Source organism: Zootermopsis nevadensis, unplaced genomic scaffold (genome assembly GCF_977971745.1).
Source record: "Zootermopsis nevadensis isolate Lab colony 2312 unplaced genomic scaffold, Znev_1.0 Znev_ptg000011l, whole genome shotgun sequence".
NCBI lineage: Eukaryota > Metazoa > Arthropoda > Insecta > Blattodea > Termopsidae > Zootermopsis > Zootermopsis nevadensis.
In genome coordinates this window covers 12,465,704-12,484,726 of record NW_028259143.1, presented here as the reverse complement: position 1 = coordinate 12,484,726, position 19,023 = coordinate 12,465,704, and the positions used below count along the sequence as shown (strand labels likewise).

Genomic DNA, 19,023 nt, shown 5'->3' with positions numbered 1-19,023 from the left:
GTGTGATATTCACCTCTTGTATTAAAGTACACAAAATTTGCAACAACTTCTTTTGATAAGAAATGTGATTAAGCTTGCAGCAATGAAATAAGTACATACCAGAGTCATCAATCATAGCACGTCAACAACTCAAATTCTAAAAAATACCTCTGTTAGCTCTTTTGTTTGTGTTAGTTTGCTGTCTGTCCGACCACATTGAAGAACCCGGGATCAGATTTTCATTATATTTGTTAATAACGCTGACTCATTTGCTGAGGTCATCAATGTCAAATGTAAATACAGAATGATTTTGTAATAGTAATTGAAAAGTAAAGTTAAGAAAGTGACTTTTAAGTTACAAATAAGATTTAAAAGGAAAACCATAGAAAACTCAGCACGGTTTATGTCTGGCTACAATTACTATGTGATATTGATTTACGAAGAAAGCTACTGTTTGATCTTAGAAATGTTCCACTTAAAATCAGATGCAAGAAATAAACAACTCTGTTCATATTCTTAATTTTTCTGTTTCTGGAGGCTGTTGTGAGCATCTGTGATGGAAGGATTTAAGAAATGAAAGTGACTCATTTCAGCCATTGTCCTAATTTGTGTTGTGTAATCTCAAATTTGCATCATCGGCTGGTGACAATAAATCCATATCAGAATTTTCTGAACCAACTTTATGTATGGAAAGCAGCATTCCCTTCACAAATTGGACCCAATTTCTTAATTGTCTTAATATAAAAATATAAAGTGAGATAACTTTCCTTCTGTAGTAAACAGGGTTACAGTCTTAACAGGGTCATTGCTTGGTCTGTGCTGTGCAGTTGCATGGAATCAAAATATTGCGTACACTAGCAGACCTTTCCTTTTTAGTACGCATATTTCCTAGCTCTCTACCTAAATTATAAAAAGGAAGCACGGCTATGTATGAATTCTCTTTAAAATCTTTTTTTTCAAGTTTATGTAAAAGTGAATTTGTACAATAAATGTAAGTGCATGATGGCAATATGAAGTCATGGAAAAAGCGTCTGGCAAGAATACAGTCGGATTAAGCGTGCAGACGTGTACAGGCTGATTGAAGAAAACATGTTTGCTGATGCGTCTCACTATTGATTTCTGAACTGTTACTCACATAAAACAAAATTACTGCAAACAAGTATCGCATGCGAATGAGTTAATTACTAAGTCACGCTAACCATGTTTTTCCAGTGCCTTCTTAGTTCCTTGCCATTCTCAATGCCTCTAGATGTATGTATGTTGTACATATGAAGATAATATTTGGATTAATCAAATTAACAATTTACAGTTTTATAGGAAATGGTCTGATAACATTAGTGAAAGAATAGTTAGTAACATGTGTTCACTGAACTGTGCAGTAAGTGTGAATAATGAATTGAGCAGAATAAAATTTCAATCCACTGACTTCAAGTCTATATTCACATTCATGTCAAACACTCTGGAGAACATGCATAACCACCTATCCTATCAATTCACACGTGTGGAAACGTTTGGGCAGGATTGGACTGCTTTGGAGAAGTCTAGGCATGTTTGGGGCAGGGTATGACAGCTGTGGACAGGTGTTCAACAGATTTGGATAGGGTTTGGGCAGGTTTTGACAAGAAATGGAAATAATGAATTCATCTCAGGCTACCAGCTGTATCAGGTTGTTGAATGGAGAAAAAAACCAACATTTTGAGAACTATGTTTGTCCTCCTTCTCGGGGAACTGAAGTATTGGTAGCCCAAGAATAATTTATTATAATTAATTGCCAGTATTTTTTTCATAATAAGCTTCCCCTCTCAGTGTCAAGTTTGTTAATCAGGCTTGGTCAGAACACATCAGTACTGAATCTGTAAAAAGTAGAATGTTGTGTTGATTTTGCAGGATCAATACCATTCACACTATTCTCCTTCAGTGCAAGCATACATGTACCACTGTTCCTGTCAGTGTTGGAAGCGCATCTAAAACTCAGGTTTTGGAATAATCAATAGCTGCTCTGTTACATTGTGTTCCCTTCCTTACACATCATCAAATGTTTTTACTTCCAGGGCTTCTTTAAATTCAGAAACAGATATGAGTCACAGGGAGTCAATTACAGATGCCGTCTCAGTCGTGGAATACTGCGTTTAGGAAAGTATAAGCTGGGCCGAGTGGGAAGGAGCATCGCCATGGTGAATTTGCCACATGTCAGATTCCTATTTCAGCAGCTGTTCACAGAGATGTCTCAAGGACTGGCTAATTCAGGCATTAAGTGGTTCTCAGGTGCATTTGCAAATAAAAATTGTGCCTATCAGCTTTGCCCTATCTATTTGTCTGCATGTAACAACCTGAGAACTGCTGAACAGGTTTTCATCATATCAGATCCTTGGCAGATTTTACCAACATTTGTCTAAGTGTTGTTTGAAACTGGACAACCATTACAGGCAAATATCGTACATGTCTTTCTGCACATGAAAATGATGGGAAATCCCCAGCCAACCAATCACATGAGGAAATTCTCTGTGACAATGTCAATCAGACACCCAGCAAATGTGCAGGTCAGAAAAGAGGTTATTGGTGCCTTCCATTCACAAAGGGCAAATTCCACTGAATATGCCAGAATTGGTAAGAACATTATTATCCTTCTAGTGTCGAATGACAGGACCATTGTGAATAATGAATTGGAAAGGATGTGTAAGGAAGCGATCACGACCCAATTTAAGGTATTCCGGAATTTTCCTGGAGGGAGTTACTCCTTGTGCATGCCAGCATTTGAAAGTGTAATTTTTATCTTTCCTGAAAGAAAACACATTAATTTATGTAAATTATCCTATTCTTTTATTCTAACAATACAGGGGCTATATTACATGTGAGCAAATCTAGATCATAGGCTCTTACTGTGACTGGAAATATTAAACTGTTACTGTTGCTTGTTAAGGACCAAGGCATGGAGAGTGATGGAGGGGTGGCAAAGGTAAATATCCACTAATATTTTACCATAGCTCTAGATGGTGGTAAATACTTAGATTCAAGCCAATGGTATCCATTTCACCGCCCTAGGGCCGGTCTGGATCAGTAACTAAGAAAGAAGACTTCTTGCTGCAAGAAATCGAATGCCAATCTAGTCAGCAGCACAACCACTACAATGAGAACCTGTTGTGACCTTCGTTTGGTTTCTATCACATTATATCATGTAGTCTGTATTATGCCTGTCCTTTGAGGTCGATAGAATATTAAAATATATTAACTACCCCCCCCCCCCTTTGCAATAACAGTGAAAATCCATGACCACAGTGTTTCCTGCCAAATGTTTAGACGCTTCTAATATGTTTATCAGTATGATAAAAGGCAAACCTTGACGACTGAAACAACTATTGAAGTTGCGGAGTCGGAGTCAATTAGGAGGCAGCAGCTAAAAAAAATTCTCTCGCTCTCTTAGAAATTGAGCCCAATTGTCTCCCCTGCAACTTACCCTAGTCTCTATACAGGGAGAGCTACCTGGCTCCATACCATGGTTAGTGCTATTCACTAATCCTGAAAGGGTTATAAAACAAAAGAAAATGAAATGGGTGGGGCATAAAAATAGCACTAAGCCACAAAGGTGTTCTTAAACTCCATATCAGGTGGATAAGCAGTGCTTCTGGGGACCACTGAATTGTTACAAAGGTGTCAATGGCAATAATACAAACTGCCTTACTGGAAATTGAATCTAGTACAGTAAACATTTACGGAATTACAATCACATATAGTGTAGCATCCACAATAAGGAAAAGAGGGTAACAAGACATTATAATAGCTAAATCTAATCTTTCCCTATAATAATCCTATAATACACCTAATTTTCCGTTTCTCTAAAGTTGTATGAGAATATTATCTGTCAGGCACTGCCTAATAACTGATCAAATAATTTAATCCCTTATGTCATATTCTCCATGAAATAGTAATATATCTCCTCACTCTAACAAGAATATGTCAGTGTGTAGGTCTACAGTGTTGTAACTTGTTTCTAGGTGCACGCAGAGAGTCAACTTTATGCTCTGAGCGGGTAAGACCTCCGAGCACCACTTGCATAAAAATTAATCTAATCCACATGATGATGATGAGGTAAGGCATCCTGGCTTCCTTCTGTCCATAGCCTGTCATAATTCAGAGCTCAAATAGCTCTACTCATTCTCTGGACCACACCACAATAGCTTCTGAGGATTAAAATTGTATGACTGTACTGTAACTCTTACCTCCAAGACTTTCTTTATGTGGTGGCCAAGAACAGTTTTAACTTCCTTACCATTAGCATGTGTTATGTTCTTATGAACATCATTCTGACTTCCTGTATCAAAGAATTCTCTGTTCGAATGATTCAGATCAATGTACTATACATCTTCTGACATTATGGTACTAGAACACAGAAACAATTTATTTCAAGTGCTCTGGTTAACAAAAAAAGTTACCAAACCTGTGAATCTATGAGAGTCCTTAAAGAGCCTCCACATACAGCATATAACCTACATAAGCCAATCTTTCTATAAAAACAATCGATGCCTTAAAGCTTGAAATGTTGAATGAAAAATATGGGAAACCTTAGGAGCTTTGACAGTAAGGACCAGAATAAGTGTACAAGCCCATACATAGGAACTGGTTTATTGTACAATACAAACTTCTACAATCACTTACAATTTATGGTTACTGATGGTTTTCTTCTGCAGACTCTCCTGACTGAATGTGCTGATAGACTCCCATTTACTACTCCCTCTTTCCTCAAGCAAACTGTTATCTCCCAAGTTTGCTGCTTATACCGGTTTTCAAATATCTATTGATATCCCATACACCCGGCCAAATTAATGTTTTCCCAAAATTCACACAAAACAGATCTATCATGTATTTTACAACTTTAAATGTATGCATCTTGATATGTCAGCCAACCAGGCATAAGACAAACTGAAATGGGGTTCTTCAGCACAAATTTTAGTGTTAGGATTTCTGCTGCAAGTGCAGTTCCCACATCACCTCACACACGGTCTCTTCACACAAAGGAAAGAACTGAGTAAAAGCCATGCAAAATTTCTACACGATTCCTTCACCAAACATGACAACAGTTTGGTGAGTATGTGAGAATGCTGAGCCCAGGACATCATGTAAGCACTGCCTGGTGTGTGGCTTCTACAGCCTGTTCTGAAATAAATGTGACTCCTTGGGGCAAAATGAATACTCATTCCTCTACAAAACTGGAATGTCTTCCCCCCAAATTCCTAATTGTTCAACAAAATGAAACTATACAATATGTCGATAGCCTTTACCATACAAAGTCATGATACATCTTACTACTACAAAATCAGACAGTCTGATTTTTGTGTCACACTCTCTTTCACACATCCAAGATACAAAACTGTGTTGTAAGTTGATACATCCGTCTTTTCTATTTATCTCTTGTTGGCTTACGGGTTTTCACACCACGCCAGAGGCCATATAATATATTCTTGGCTTACGGGGATTTACACCACGCCAGAGGCCATGTACAATCATTCAGAATCATTCTCTTGGGTTTCAGTATGGAAATATTAAACAAAATAGAATAATTTCAGATTTAGATAAAGTTACAATGTTAATACATCTCCAAAACTCTAATTACGGCTAACATTCAGCTTGCCCTGACAGCTCCTGGTCAACATTCTCACTTATGTGAACACACTTTTCCTTTGTCATAAACAACTTCCTACATTAACATACTTTCTTTAAATGCCATTGATTTAACTGTATGGCTAAGTGACAAATAATTAGTATATACAGAGTGATCAAAAAGTCAAGCAACCTGTTCCTGACACATGGTCTAAAAATAATAATAATAAAAAAAATTACATTGAAATCATGAAACAGAAACACTTATATTGTGTGCCAGAAATATCCACTGTGCTCAGCAATTCATGCATCCATTCTTCAAAACATGTCTGAAAAAGCCAGTGAAGTGCAACTTCGTTATAGAAACGGTTCATGAGACAATATTCTCGATTTGTTTGACACAGGAGAATCAGAAAATATATCATTCTGGAAAGTTAAGTTCAAGCGAGACGCCATATGGTGTTTGATGACAAACACTCGTTACATTTATGAAAAGATATCTTTGCACTTAACACTGTTAGAAAACAACAGGCTGTTGTATGTAAGCAGCTTACAACATGATGTGACCTCAGTAGGTTTTCTTGCATGATTTTTTGCTCATGTGGCATAAGAAGTAAAAAACTGAACATAAAATTACACATGAATTACTCTACTACATCTCACTCTCAGTATCTGCTCAAACCCAAAGTATAAACACATCAGGTAATAGTTTTGTCACCAAAGAAACATTCAATCTTAGTGTGACTTAAGAGTCTCCTTTGCTCCACACAGTTTTCTCTGGAAGGCTGAGGCAAGAAATATGAATGGCCCACAAAAGGCTGGTTCTGTTCCATCTTGGCTTATGGTGTGGTGCTTACAGCGGTTGCTGCTTCTTCATCTCTGGTGAGTGCTTGGCTCATCCAAGTTGACTTGTGCTGATGCCTTTACCCCTCCATCTAGTCTGGTTAAACACTAATTCCCTTTACACTTATACACTTCTATATAACACAGTTTGGTAACTGATACAGTACACATTAAAATGATGGACAATCAGCAATGGAAACTTTTATCCAGAACTTGATGGTGTAAGGCTTTCAGTTTCATTTGTAAATCCTGAACACTGACATCCATAAAGCTTTCACCAAAGTAATTAGTGATATTGAACTGCTGAGTGTATAAAATTCCTCTTTTGAAATTGACTGATGGCTGATACTGACTGTAGGGTAAGTTTGTGATGATTTTTCCCTCACTAGATGGCAAAGTACTCATTGTGATAACAGTTGTGCAGTGAGTTTGTCAAGGCAAACACATTAATTTCTACAGTCAATATTCTGCCAGTGTACTAGCAGACTATGTGGGATTTGAGGTTTTCATGGCAGCGAGTCTGAAGATTGCTGTCTTCTGGGTTGTTGTGCTGTGTTGTCTGGTATATGTCCACCAACGTTTCAGAGGTCCATGCTGCCTTCATCATCAGGGCAATGAATAAGCCATGCGAGAGGAAAGTGCTAGATTTATAGGAACAGGACATTAAAAGGAATAGCCTAATCCTAACCAGTGGGGACTGGTGTCAGAATGAGGCAAGGGGTTAGAACCAATAGGAGGGCTTGGGCATGTTGTAGCGTGCGCGAGAGACAGTAAGAAAAAGAGAGGTCCGAGAGACAGCCCTTTTGAGGGCCTTAGGGAGTATGTCTGGTGGAATATATGGGAGTTGGTGGTCAAGATGTGGGGGGGGGGGGGGGGAAGCAGGAGAGTGGAAGGGAGCACTGGCTGGGGTGGGATAAGCAATGCTCTCTGGGATGCTTCCACAGCCTTAGGAGGGCTTGAATGAGGGGCTCCCATGATCGGCTCAGGCGAAGTTCATCCTCCCTGTTGAAGTTGTTGGGATGAAATTCAATTTTGATGGCCTCCACGATCATCTGATCCTTGTATTCAGATCTTGTAGACAGGATAGAGGTGTCCTGTAGTTGGATGCGGAGGGATGGATTGTCTTTGTTTCTGTGTCAGTTAAAGGTGTTTCGTACTCGTCAAAATGATATGCGAGTAGGTTCAATAGCTTTCAGTACAAAAGCCTTAGATTTGAAGCAGTTTTCTTAGCTTCCACAGGATTATGATCCTTTGTTTTTTTGGACTATTGCATATAAAAACACATACACTGCTCAAAGTATGAAGGAAGCAGTATGACTGATGAAAAATGAAGGCTGGCCACCTTACAAAAGAAAGTCATATGATTCACCATGTTGCACTCTAAAAGACTACAAAAAGTATCCGGACGATCCTGCAAGTATGAACCTGTAAAAGACTGAAAAGCCATTTCTAATCCCTCCAAAGTAAGAAGTGGAAGCATAAGACAGTTCTTGGAGTAACCAATCATGTCAGATGGGCAGCCTACAATGTTATTGAAGCTGAAGGGATAAACCATCCATTTATTTATGAAAGTCAATGACTGATTGGTATTGGTGGTTGAAGAGTTAATAAAACCCCAAAGTCATCACTGCAGATGTGCTGCCTGCGAGTAAATCACAGTACGAAGTGCCTGGAAACAATCCATCTTCAGAAATATTTTTTTGAACTGGGCCCACACCAGCAACCTCTATCACCCACCCTCCCGGTGGTTCATGAGGTGGATTGTATTTGGACAACAATAAGAAGAATGCTGTCAAATGGATTCAGTGATAGTGATGGATCAATTTCACTTCATGTGTGATGGGTGCGAGGGCTCAGAAGAATGAATAATTACAGCACATCCACAAAAGTGGCGACATCAATTTTGAAATTGAGCTAAACTATACAAAAATACGGGGTTACAGGCCAATCTCTTTTTTAAACAAGGCCACGATTCTTCACAGGTTTTGTATTCACTACCAAGGCTCCTCAAGAATGCAATTACTTGTACCAAAGAATTTACCTAATGACAGAATTGTTTATATGTCACAGACTTACATAAACATCACTAAGTTTCCTAATTTTAAATTTTAAAACTTGTTTTAAATTTATTAATTAAAACAACTAAATTCTGTTATCAGTATAAATAAGTTGATGTAAAATTATCACTCTTTATCTGACTCTAAAGCCAAAAGTATATTAATCAATTCAAGGAGATTGTCAAAAAGTATTAGCATAAAAAGTAACCTGAACTTATATATAAGGTTCTCCCAGCAGTGAGTCCAATGATGGCTGTCTTTTGGGTTACAGCACTGTGTAGCCTGGTAGCCGTTATCTGGTGTTTCAGAGGTCCTTGCTGCCTCCATCATCACAGCGACCAGTTACATGGTGCTAAACTCAGAAGACAGCCATCTTATAACTACATATTACCCCATGATTCCTAAGCCCTTGGTAATAGGCCATAGTGCAGTGAATAAGACTATCTTTTCAGAATTCTTGTACCTAAAACTCTTGCTACAGTAGTCTGTACTCTCAAGACACTTCCTCAGCAACTCTTAGCAAGTTTCCTTATTCCTCTGAAACAGAAAATATCCAGAAATGTTGGCTGGAGCCCGCTGCGCCCCCAGACCTCGACGATCGCAAAGTTCCATGGCTACACCACTTCTTCTCAGAAACAAGGCTCATAAACAGCGCAGTTGGGAGGCTGAAACAAGAACAAAATCTGCGGGACACGAGGCTTATGCCTCACCGCTGCATTTGCTTATGTTAGTGTGATCTAAGAAAATTTAATGTCTGTCTGTGGTAACTACAAAATAAGGAAACAGTGCGATTAACAATATTGACAAAGTAGGAATCAGTCCTATGGTTTTGGTGAGTTGCAACTCTCATACTTGGTACAACTCATGGTATCTATCGGCCAACTTCAGAGGCACGTCTGTGAATATCCAAATCTAATTTTGGCTCCTAATGCATGGACATCCACTGAAAAAACTTGTGAGCACATGGAGACCATGAAGGAAAGTAAATTTGCAAATCAATGGAGTATGTGTAGTGCTTAAACCATTTGTGTACAAGATTGGAAAGTGTACACAACTACATGCTAATACAATAATAGTGAATGCATGGAAGTCACTTAAAGTGGCGGCCACTATGTTACATGGCTACATTACAAGTTGGATAATTCAAAATGGTGAAGACTAGAATTCAGTTGCAAAACATATTGCTGTAGACCACTCTTTCCCACAAATAAATGACATGGAAAATGGGAAACCTATGTGAATTCTGTTTCCTGTAAAGGCAATTATTTCTACAGGAAGACTTTCAGGGAGGGACAGTGCGTCCATAAGTGTTACTCAGACCACGTAATTGCTAAATCATATTTTTAAACAAGTCCAATTGATGTGTAAATTGGCTTTCTACATAATGGATGGAGGTGTTATATATGGCTGCAATAAAGATCCATTGTTGAAACTGGCATAAACATTATTGCAAACTCAACAATATAAGTAGTTATAGTTAAGATAAGCTAGATGCTATTAATTAGAAAAAAGGTCCAAGAAATTGATATTTGTAACATTGGGAAATGTGATCCGTACATATTTGTGACATGGAGTCTCTTCTCTGTTGCTTCTGGCAATATTTAACTAAACTGGACTATGAAAGGTCGCAAAAAATACCGAGAATAATCATGAAACTTGAATTTGCTAATCCCTCGGACCCCGTTATGGGTGTGAAACATCGCGCCGAACTTGAATTATTATTTATATTTTCTCTCTGTGACATTTATATTCGTAATGCCATAAAGCGTGTGTGGCCATCGAAAACTGTTGGACATTATGGTTTTACCAAGTTTTATTATTAGTGGTTGTTCAGTAGCAATTTTCCTATGTCTTATTAATGTGCTATGCACTCATGTAATAGTCGACTAAGCAAAGTGTTTATTTCTACGCTGCAACGACGGAACCTTCTACGGGAGGCCACTGTTCATCTTGAACTCCACCACGCAATATCCCCTGAAGACGAGCGTAATGTTCATCTGGGCTAGGATCCCAAATTAACCCTGAAACCCATGCAAATACCCATCGTCACCGAAGGCAACAACCAAGCTGGGCAACTCCTCGAAAGGAGACAAAGGACGGCTGCAGCAGAAATTGGCGCCCAACGCAGGGCCACGGAAAAATCTAGCAACTTCCAAGTAGCCATCCGTAGAAGGCGGCGAGTGAACCCAGCAGCACACACAAGAAGTTAAAGTGAGCGTGGACACCGAGGTCTACCGAAATAAGGATGCCTGTCTCTGGGTCGACGACTTGTACAGCAAGTCCAAACAAAAGCAGGCCAGTCAGTGCATCAAGAACGGCAAATCAGGAGCAAGAAGGGTGGGTCGTTGCGAAACCGAGAAACATACCGGACGCTGCAACATTTCTCAACAAAGTGGAGGCGTTAGATCACAGCCAATCGTCGCCAAAGTATGCTTACTTGAATTCCGGCTAACCTAACAGCTGATACGGACTTACGACCGGGTCACTTGTCATATTCAGACATTGTTAATTGTTTTCAGTCTTTAATTTTTCGTCTAGCGGAAAGTTTCTGCTGAGTGAACAGCTTAATTTCTCAGGATTAATAATTAACCGACTTGTATCCTGTAATTAAAACTTTGAAACGTCTCCTAACAAGCTAATTATAAAAGTAAATCGTTATCTGACACAGCCTTAATTTCTGTTCATATAAATGAAGTCTTCTTAATATCTTGTTAGAAACGAAAATCGATTGCAGTGCAAACACAAACAGCCAAGGCACCTGCGTTTTGTGTGTGACTGGGACAAAAGTTCCATAAGAAATATTAACTTCATGAAGTTGCAGAGAATTCTTGGACTATAAAATAACTCATTTTGTATCTGTCCTCAGGTAAATCCTACGGAAATGGCTACAATACCCAGTATGAGGGAACTGAAGAGCCTTCAAAATAACATTGGATGGCTGGCAGCAGACAGTAAGTGTCGTTTAATTCTGTGCATGCAGTAAATTGTGGAGTACAGTCTGTAAATCTCATCAGTATGATGTTCTGTCAATTATGATGCTTATGCATCTTTCTAGATGTCCAGATATGCCCCGCTAATTTCAAAGTGATGTTAGCAAAGGGAAAACAAAAAGTGTTAGATGGACTGTGTGCCAGTCCAGGTCTGTGGTTCAATTCCCGAACGGACTCAGCCTTGAGATGAAAGGTAAACCAGGCTTCGGCATGTTGATCTGGCTTATAAGAAAGACGAAGAAGGTGTAATTACATGATTTCTGGAACGCCTTACTTCACCTAAATTAGACTGAATGCTTAATTTTGGCTTTGTTAAACACATTGAGTTGAAGGAATGTGGCCCACATGGCCACTTGCGGGTCACCCTCCTCGGCATTCTTTCTGTCCCAAGGGAGCCTGGAGTAGAAAAAAAAAAAGAAAGAAAAGGGGGCAAACATAAACCAACAAAGAAAATACTTAAGCCACCCCACACATGGTGTGCATCCCTTCCAGATGCGGGGTGATGACTGCATTAAGACCATCGCATCCTTGCGATGGACCAATTGACTTTGAGCTCAGGTTATAGGCGCGTTTCCGCCGTTGTGGAGGAACGAATCAGATCGCCGCATTTCAGCCAAATTCAATAACGAATTACGTAATGCAGGGGTATTTAAGCGCGATCGTGGTTGCGGGGCGCTCTCAAAAGTTTTGGTCCTTCGGTTGGGCGGGGGTGTTTTTCTTTAGCAAACACACGAAAGAACAAAGGAACAGCCGAGCCATCCAGCTGCCTCCGTGAATAGTGCTTAAGATATATATGTTCCTGCGTGTATTAAGGAACAATAAAGTGTCGTCCATCAGTGCAACACAGAAACACTTTGTTATCCATTTGTGCAGAAACCTGTTCCACCTTCTAATTCCCGTATATTCCCGGGGAGTCGGAAACTCGTGCTCACCGACAACCTCGCACCATCATCAACAATCCCTTTCTGTATCTTTACACATCCCACGTCAAGAAGCTGTAACCATATGAGCAAACCAGGCTACGACTATACTAAACAAGCAGTGTGACGTGTGGTGGAAGGAAAGGGGCGGTTACAGCGATTTGGCGCCCAACGTGGGGCACGACGACGGAGAAGCGGCTCGACGAAGAAGCGGCGGTCAGGAGGACGAGCTGTAAACAAGTCTCCACGCCGTTCGCAGCAAGGCTGAGAGACAACGACCGACGTCGAACAGAGAGCTACAACCTTCGACGACATCCCTATTCAGGCAAGCCTACAGACATTCAGGTGGGTGAAAGACAATATGGCTTTCAGGGGGCTTCGAAGTAAGAAGGCATCGCCTAATGAAAATGTAACGCAACGGGGAAATAGAATTGAGAAGATGACAACCGAATTAAATAAAGCCCTTGATAGACAAATGTTAACTTGGACACCTGAAATGCAGGATGGAGGAAACAAAACAATTTCTTTGCTTAGCAAATGTTGTTTTATCCAAGGACTTTATGATGATTCAGTTAAAACCATTACACGAGTAAAGGCAGAGGACAAGCCATTGAAACAACTAATTGAGATAGCACTGGAAGAAGAGAGTGCAAAAAAATCTACGGAACATTTCAGAACACACAATAGTAACCAAGGTCGTAGTAAATATGTGGTGGGCAAGGGATTCCACCAAATGCAGAACGTACGAGGTGTAGGTGGCACCGGTGCCTCTTCCATACAGGTTAAAAGGGAACCAGGAGTAAACGCAACTACAACGATTATTTGCTTCCGTTGTCAGAAGCCTCGTCATATGTCAAGAGATTGTAAGGACAACCCCTTTTGTAAACTATGTAAGAAAAGAGGACATGTAACCAAAGATTGCAGGGGCAATCAGGGAAACAGGCAGTATGGCTGTCTGAGCAACCCAGGTTCAGTCCATCCAGGAAAATGCAGGTTGCATTATGTTGTAAATGATCATTTAATTAAAGGTTATGGGGAGGCATTGGTTGACACAGGGTCACAAGTCTCTTTAGTAAAACAAGGTAGTTTGACAAATATGAAAGTAAGGCCTGAAAGGATATCTTTCCAAACTGTAACTGGTGATTTGTTTCCAGTTATAGGTGTTGTAAATCTAAGTGTTAATAATGTAAGGAGTGGAAAAGAAATGCCGTTTTATGTTGTAAAATCTTTACCACACAAGCGACCGTTAACGGAATGCTGTGACCTGAATGTCATTCTTTCCGATTTCAGATTACATCTACAATCCTAACGAGGTCCGCAAACAAAAGCGCCTCCGGGAACAGGCCCGTAAAAGGAAATTGAGACGCCCTAGACGCCAGTCGGGGAAGCGACGCCCCACCACCGAGCGGAAAAGCAGCGCCCTTCCCCTCCCTGTCCGGGAACAGGAACATGAATGGGGAGGGTTCCCAACCTCTCAAGGCCTCCCTTCGTCTGAGGTAAGTCGTCGATATTACTATTTGGACGAACTCACTCGCCTGCCATCTGTCGCTTGCACATGGAAAACAAACAAGCGTGGAATGTCAGAGGCGAAAGATGACCAGAGTAAACTCCCGATTGCCGCTGTGTGTTGGGAAGCATGTCTGCCCCCGTTTGTAGGAGCGCATTGCAGTTGAATTTATTTAGGAGATTCCACTATTTATATCCCTGAAACTCTGCTTTAAGTTTTAAACATTAATTTATCTGCTTTCTGTTTCTTTAAAAATAAACTGGCTGTGGACAGGAAAGATATGTTACAAATAGTTTATATTTATAAGGACATTAATTATGCACACGTCACCATTTTTCTCGACCTACGAATATTACGTCATTTCCTACTTGAGCACTGAAATCTCCTATAATTAAACTTTTACTCCTGTTAGCCATTTCTGTTTGGTTTACATCAAAATCCTCTGTCACATTTTCACCAGATCCCATTTGGAAAGCGTGCATCTGCAAAATATCCACATTAATTTCCATCGTACTATTATATCGCATGTCGTATCAATACTTTGTTTCATTGGTTGCAGCCCACTAATCCACCACTTTCTGAATTTCAGGAACAAAACATAAGCAGCGAATATGAACTGCCATTTCACGAAGGGTTACTGGACGCTGACCTTCAGCAGTTTATTAATGATGAGGTTAGTGTCAACTCTCCTTTGGATTACAACAATTACGTGGGCTGAACACTGATTCGTGAAAGCATTTGACCTATTTCCAGCCCTCCAGAAAGTAAAGTAAAGTTTGTCCCACTATGCGCCATGTAGGCGTTTGGTGTGAGAGGAGGTATAGCTCCTCTCTTCCTTGACCTCGGCACTAGAAGGGGTGAGTGGTCAGCATCACGCCCCGGCCGGCTTTACCCCCGGTACCCATTGTAGAGGAGGCTGGGTGGGCCCCAGAGCCGGTCTGGACGCAGAGGCTAGAGGAAAAATCCTCTGCCTCCGTCGGGGATCAAACCCCGGTCGTCCAGCCCGTAGCTAGTCACTATACTGACTGAGCTATCCCGGCTCATAGCCCTCCAGAAGTTACCCCAAAAACTGCTGAATCAGGTTGAAGCCTGTAATTTATATAAAAGTCCATGCAACTAGAATAAGCCCTGTGTCTTTCACCGTGAGCTTCGTCAAAAATTCCTTCACAACTTGCATCCTTAGAGATGTGTTTCTATACTTGTTACCCATTGTTTCAGTTGCTATTCTGATACTAATGTTCAATTTCCTTTCCAGATGGGAAGAAATAGTTAAATTGTTTAGTTTTTGTTAAATAGTTAAATTATTAATTTTTTGTAAAATAGTTGTTTTTAAATAGTTAAATTGTTTAGTTTTTGTTAAATAGTTAAATTATTAATTTTTTGTAAAATAGTTGTTATTAAATAGTTAAATTCTTTAGATTTTGTTAAACACTTAAATTGTTAAATACTTTCTAATTAAATATGAATTATATATATAAGGATATTAAATAAAAAACATGTTCATAAAATTTTCTGTTGTTATTTTGACAAAGTAATATTTGATTGAACTTGTCGCCCTCAGTGCACTAGTGGTTAATGTGGTCGCCAATGGACCCAAGGTATGCGGGTTCAAACCCGGCCAAGGTCGGTGGATTTTTAAAGGGTGATAAAAATCCATAGCACACTTCCTTCAGAGGGGAATTAAAGCCGGCGGTCCCATGCCTTAGATTTAGGGCACGAAAAAGCATGAACGAGATGTTTCGTAAGCAAAACTCGCTGGCCACATATCTCCAGATTCCTACTAGATGACTCTAGCAGACAAAAATAAGGATTGAGTAGAAATTGTGCGGAGGTTGTGGGCTGGTCACTCACTACTGGCAAATGCACACTTCGAAATGACCAGGAAGAGAGAATATTTTAACTTGGTACCACAAAACACGAGCATGTGTACTGAAACTATTCTGATGTGGGGGAACATTTTTTATTCCAACATTCTCAAGGTAACAAATCATCGCTGCTACTTACACTACATGACTGAAACTTCGGGCTCTGAATGCATGTTCTTGTAGGAGATCCAAAACAACCCGAAAGGCTCAAAATATTCATCACTTTTTGCTTATGTGTGTCATGCTTAATTTTGCCCACAGATTAACAAAGCACCCCTCCGCATTTGTCATATTACCAGTCAACTTTTGTTCTATGTAGGATTTGAGGTTGTGATGATGCAAGCAATTTTTACTTTCTATTTTATCATACAAGTATCAAAACCTAGCTCAGTGTTCTGCCAACATCTCTCTGGAGTCAGCTTGATTGTGTATAAATACAAACAATTAGTCCTATTTAATGACCGTAATATAAAATAATGATTTTCTGGCTTGCCACTTTGAAACGCAAGATCTAAATTCACAACACTAATAAATATTTCACTTACGCTTACAGCATCATCATGGAACTACAGACTAATTATTCCGTGCTGACATCAAAGACACAAGTTATTTGAATACACAAAATCAAATTAACACGCTCTGGCATTGCATAATGCAAATAAAAATATTAAAAAATTGTGAATATAAGAAAAAGAAAGGTCTTTACCATTCTTTTAAACACAACAATGGTTGACCTCAACATGAACTGAAGAAGAGGTGAACTGTACCAAAATCACTCACAAACTGGAATTACCATGAACACAATTGCAGTGATGTACGTTTACGTGTTTATAAACAGTGGAAGACCATTTGAAGTTGTGGAAAATAGATAAAAATGTTATTCAATGTCTTTTAGAAAAACTATTGTCAAGAACAACATTCATGGAGAAACTAAAAACATTAAAATATGGGAGACACTACCAACCTATATAAAACCCTAAGAGCGAATGAATATAAGGAAAACAAAATGTACACTGGGAAATTTTGTTTTGCAAAATCAATTTTACCCGTGGTTTACAGCTTGCAAAAATCTAAGAAAATCTGATTTGCTGGCAATGCTTGATGTTTAAAAAAATTTGAATGTTTTTAATATCAGGGGCCTTTAACAAACTTATGACTTATCAGCTTCACGAAAAGAAAAGAAAAACATGAATCTTCTGCAAAACATGTACAGTGCACGCTGGTCATTCTTTGTTCAAGTCTCCAAAGAAATTATGAACTTCTGGAGATCCAACTTACATTTACTAGTTCAGCATTTAATAAACGTTTGTAAAATTTGAGAAATATTGAAATGGGTCACATGACTTGCATGCTGCCAGATCAAGAACTGCCATTTAGAGGTCATGAATAATCTGAGTTGCCCCTTGACAGAAATAATTGTACAGAATCTTTCAAACCGCTAGAACATTATGATCCTCTGCTGAATGACCACTGTTTTCAAAGGCACATCACTGGCCATTCAAAATGATTTGTTAAAAGCCCTCCATGATGTGTTGCAAGGTGACATTTCAAGACAACTTCAGGAACCGCCTAATATTGGATGAAACTTTTGACTTTCATTTTGTCGTGAGGTACATTAATGATAGTAACAGGTACTACTGCTAGAATCCTTTCTTTCTTTGTTTACAAATTCTTACATTTTGTTTCATACATTACAGACAGAAGGTCTGGGTATAGATTTTATTCACAAAATAAGAGAAATTCAAAGTCACATGCAAAATGAACATGACACACTGTTCTTAATTTTCTGACAAAAACCAGGGAAATGAAGAAGGCAAAACCTGACATAAGAAATTCTGCAGAAGAGAAGTACAGAAAACTTTTCTACAAAATTATTGATAACCAAATCGGTCATCCATCAGCTTGTTTCTGAGGTACAGAAACATGAATTTTGCTGCTACTACATAAGTGAGAAATTTTACATACATAAGTTTAAGGCTGCCTTTCCTGAACAGCATATACAAAAACTGCCCGTGTATTTTTTACATTCTCCTCTTCATTAAAACCTTGAAACCAACAGTAGTCCGAGCTACTGATATTGTTGAAAATAAGCCGTAACACTGAACGGGGCAAACCAACAAATTAAGCACACACCACACAAAATATCATTGCTGGGTAAAAACTCAGAGCACCGAGAAATAAACATCCCAATCTTCTCTGTCATTCCAGCGCATGACGCACGACGGCATGAACGTTGTGTTTTGAGTCACTATATTCACCAACCCATACTAAAAAGAGAACAAAAATATGATCTGAGACTGTTGAAACCATAAGTATTGCAACTGTGCTTGTCGGCATAACTGTAAGTAGTTACACAGGCGGTTGAAATTAACGGATAATGATTAATTGATTGATTACATAAATCTATATCTACCTTATTATAAACTCAACACATGATATATAGGCCACGAAGGCATACTATGAGCCTGAAGTTCACTTTGTAATTTTTATATTCTTGCATTTGACCTATTTCCGGCCCTCCCTCCGACTCGTAAATTCCGTGCAGATGAAAATCACACGACATAAAAGTTACAACACCAGGTCACGTTATGACAGGTAGATGAAACAGTGGGTCGAAGAGAACTCATCCCAAAAAATGCTAAATCAGGTTGAAGCCTGTAATTTACATAGAAGTCCACGTTACTAGAATAAGTTCAGTGTCTTTCACCATGAGCTTCTTCACAAATTCCTTCAAAACCTGCATCCTTAGAGATCGCCTACCACAAGATATTCGCTGTACGTGTTTCCATACTTGTTACCCATAATTCCAGTTCCTATTCTGATTCAAATGTTTATTTCCTTTGCAGAATCCAGAAATGGCCGACATTGAATTTGCGTCCTTCATTGAAGAAATAATGAATCTGCCCCTTTAGTTACGTAGTTTGTAATTAAAAGGTTAAATAGGTTTACTTAAATAGATACATTCCTTTAGTCAAGTAGTTACTTTGTTTTATTTAAACAGTTAAAGTTCACATATTGTATATTTAAGAATAAAAATAAAAAATCGTTCATAATCTTTCGCTGCATGTGTTTCTATACTTGTTACAGTAAATGCATTTCCTGTTGTGATACAAATGTCTATTTCCTTTGCAGAATCCAGGATTGGACGACGTGGTGTTTGCATCGTTAATACAGTACATCATGAATCTGCCCAATTTAGTATAGTTTGAGCATTTTTAGACGAAAAGTTAAATAGTTGAATTGTTTAATGAAAACGTTAAATTGTTT

At 39.0% G+C, this 19,023-nt stretch overlaps 1 protein-coding gene and 1 long non-coding RNA gene across 5 annotated transcripts in view; both read right to left on the bottom strand.

The window, feature by feature from the left end:
• LOC147874077 (uncharacterized) overlaps positions 1-19,023 on the bottom strand; it is a 146,519-nt gene that overhangs the window by 16,478 nt on the left and 111,018 nt on the right. The gene's annotated exons all lie outside the window — the stretch shown is intronic.
• Positions 4,584-19,023, bottom strand: part of LOC147874078 (uncharacterized) — a 111,909-nt gene continuing 97,469 nt past the window's right edge. For all 4 annotated transcript variants that reach the window (XR_015534778.1, XR_015534780.1, XR_015534779.1 and 1 more), the window contains one exon: positions 4,584-18,023. This is a non-coding gene — a long non-coding RNA (uncharacterized LOC147874078). The remainder of the gene's footprint in view (positions 18,024-19,023) is intronic.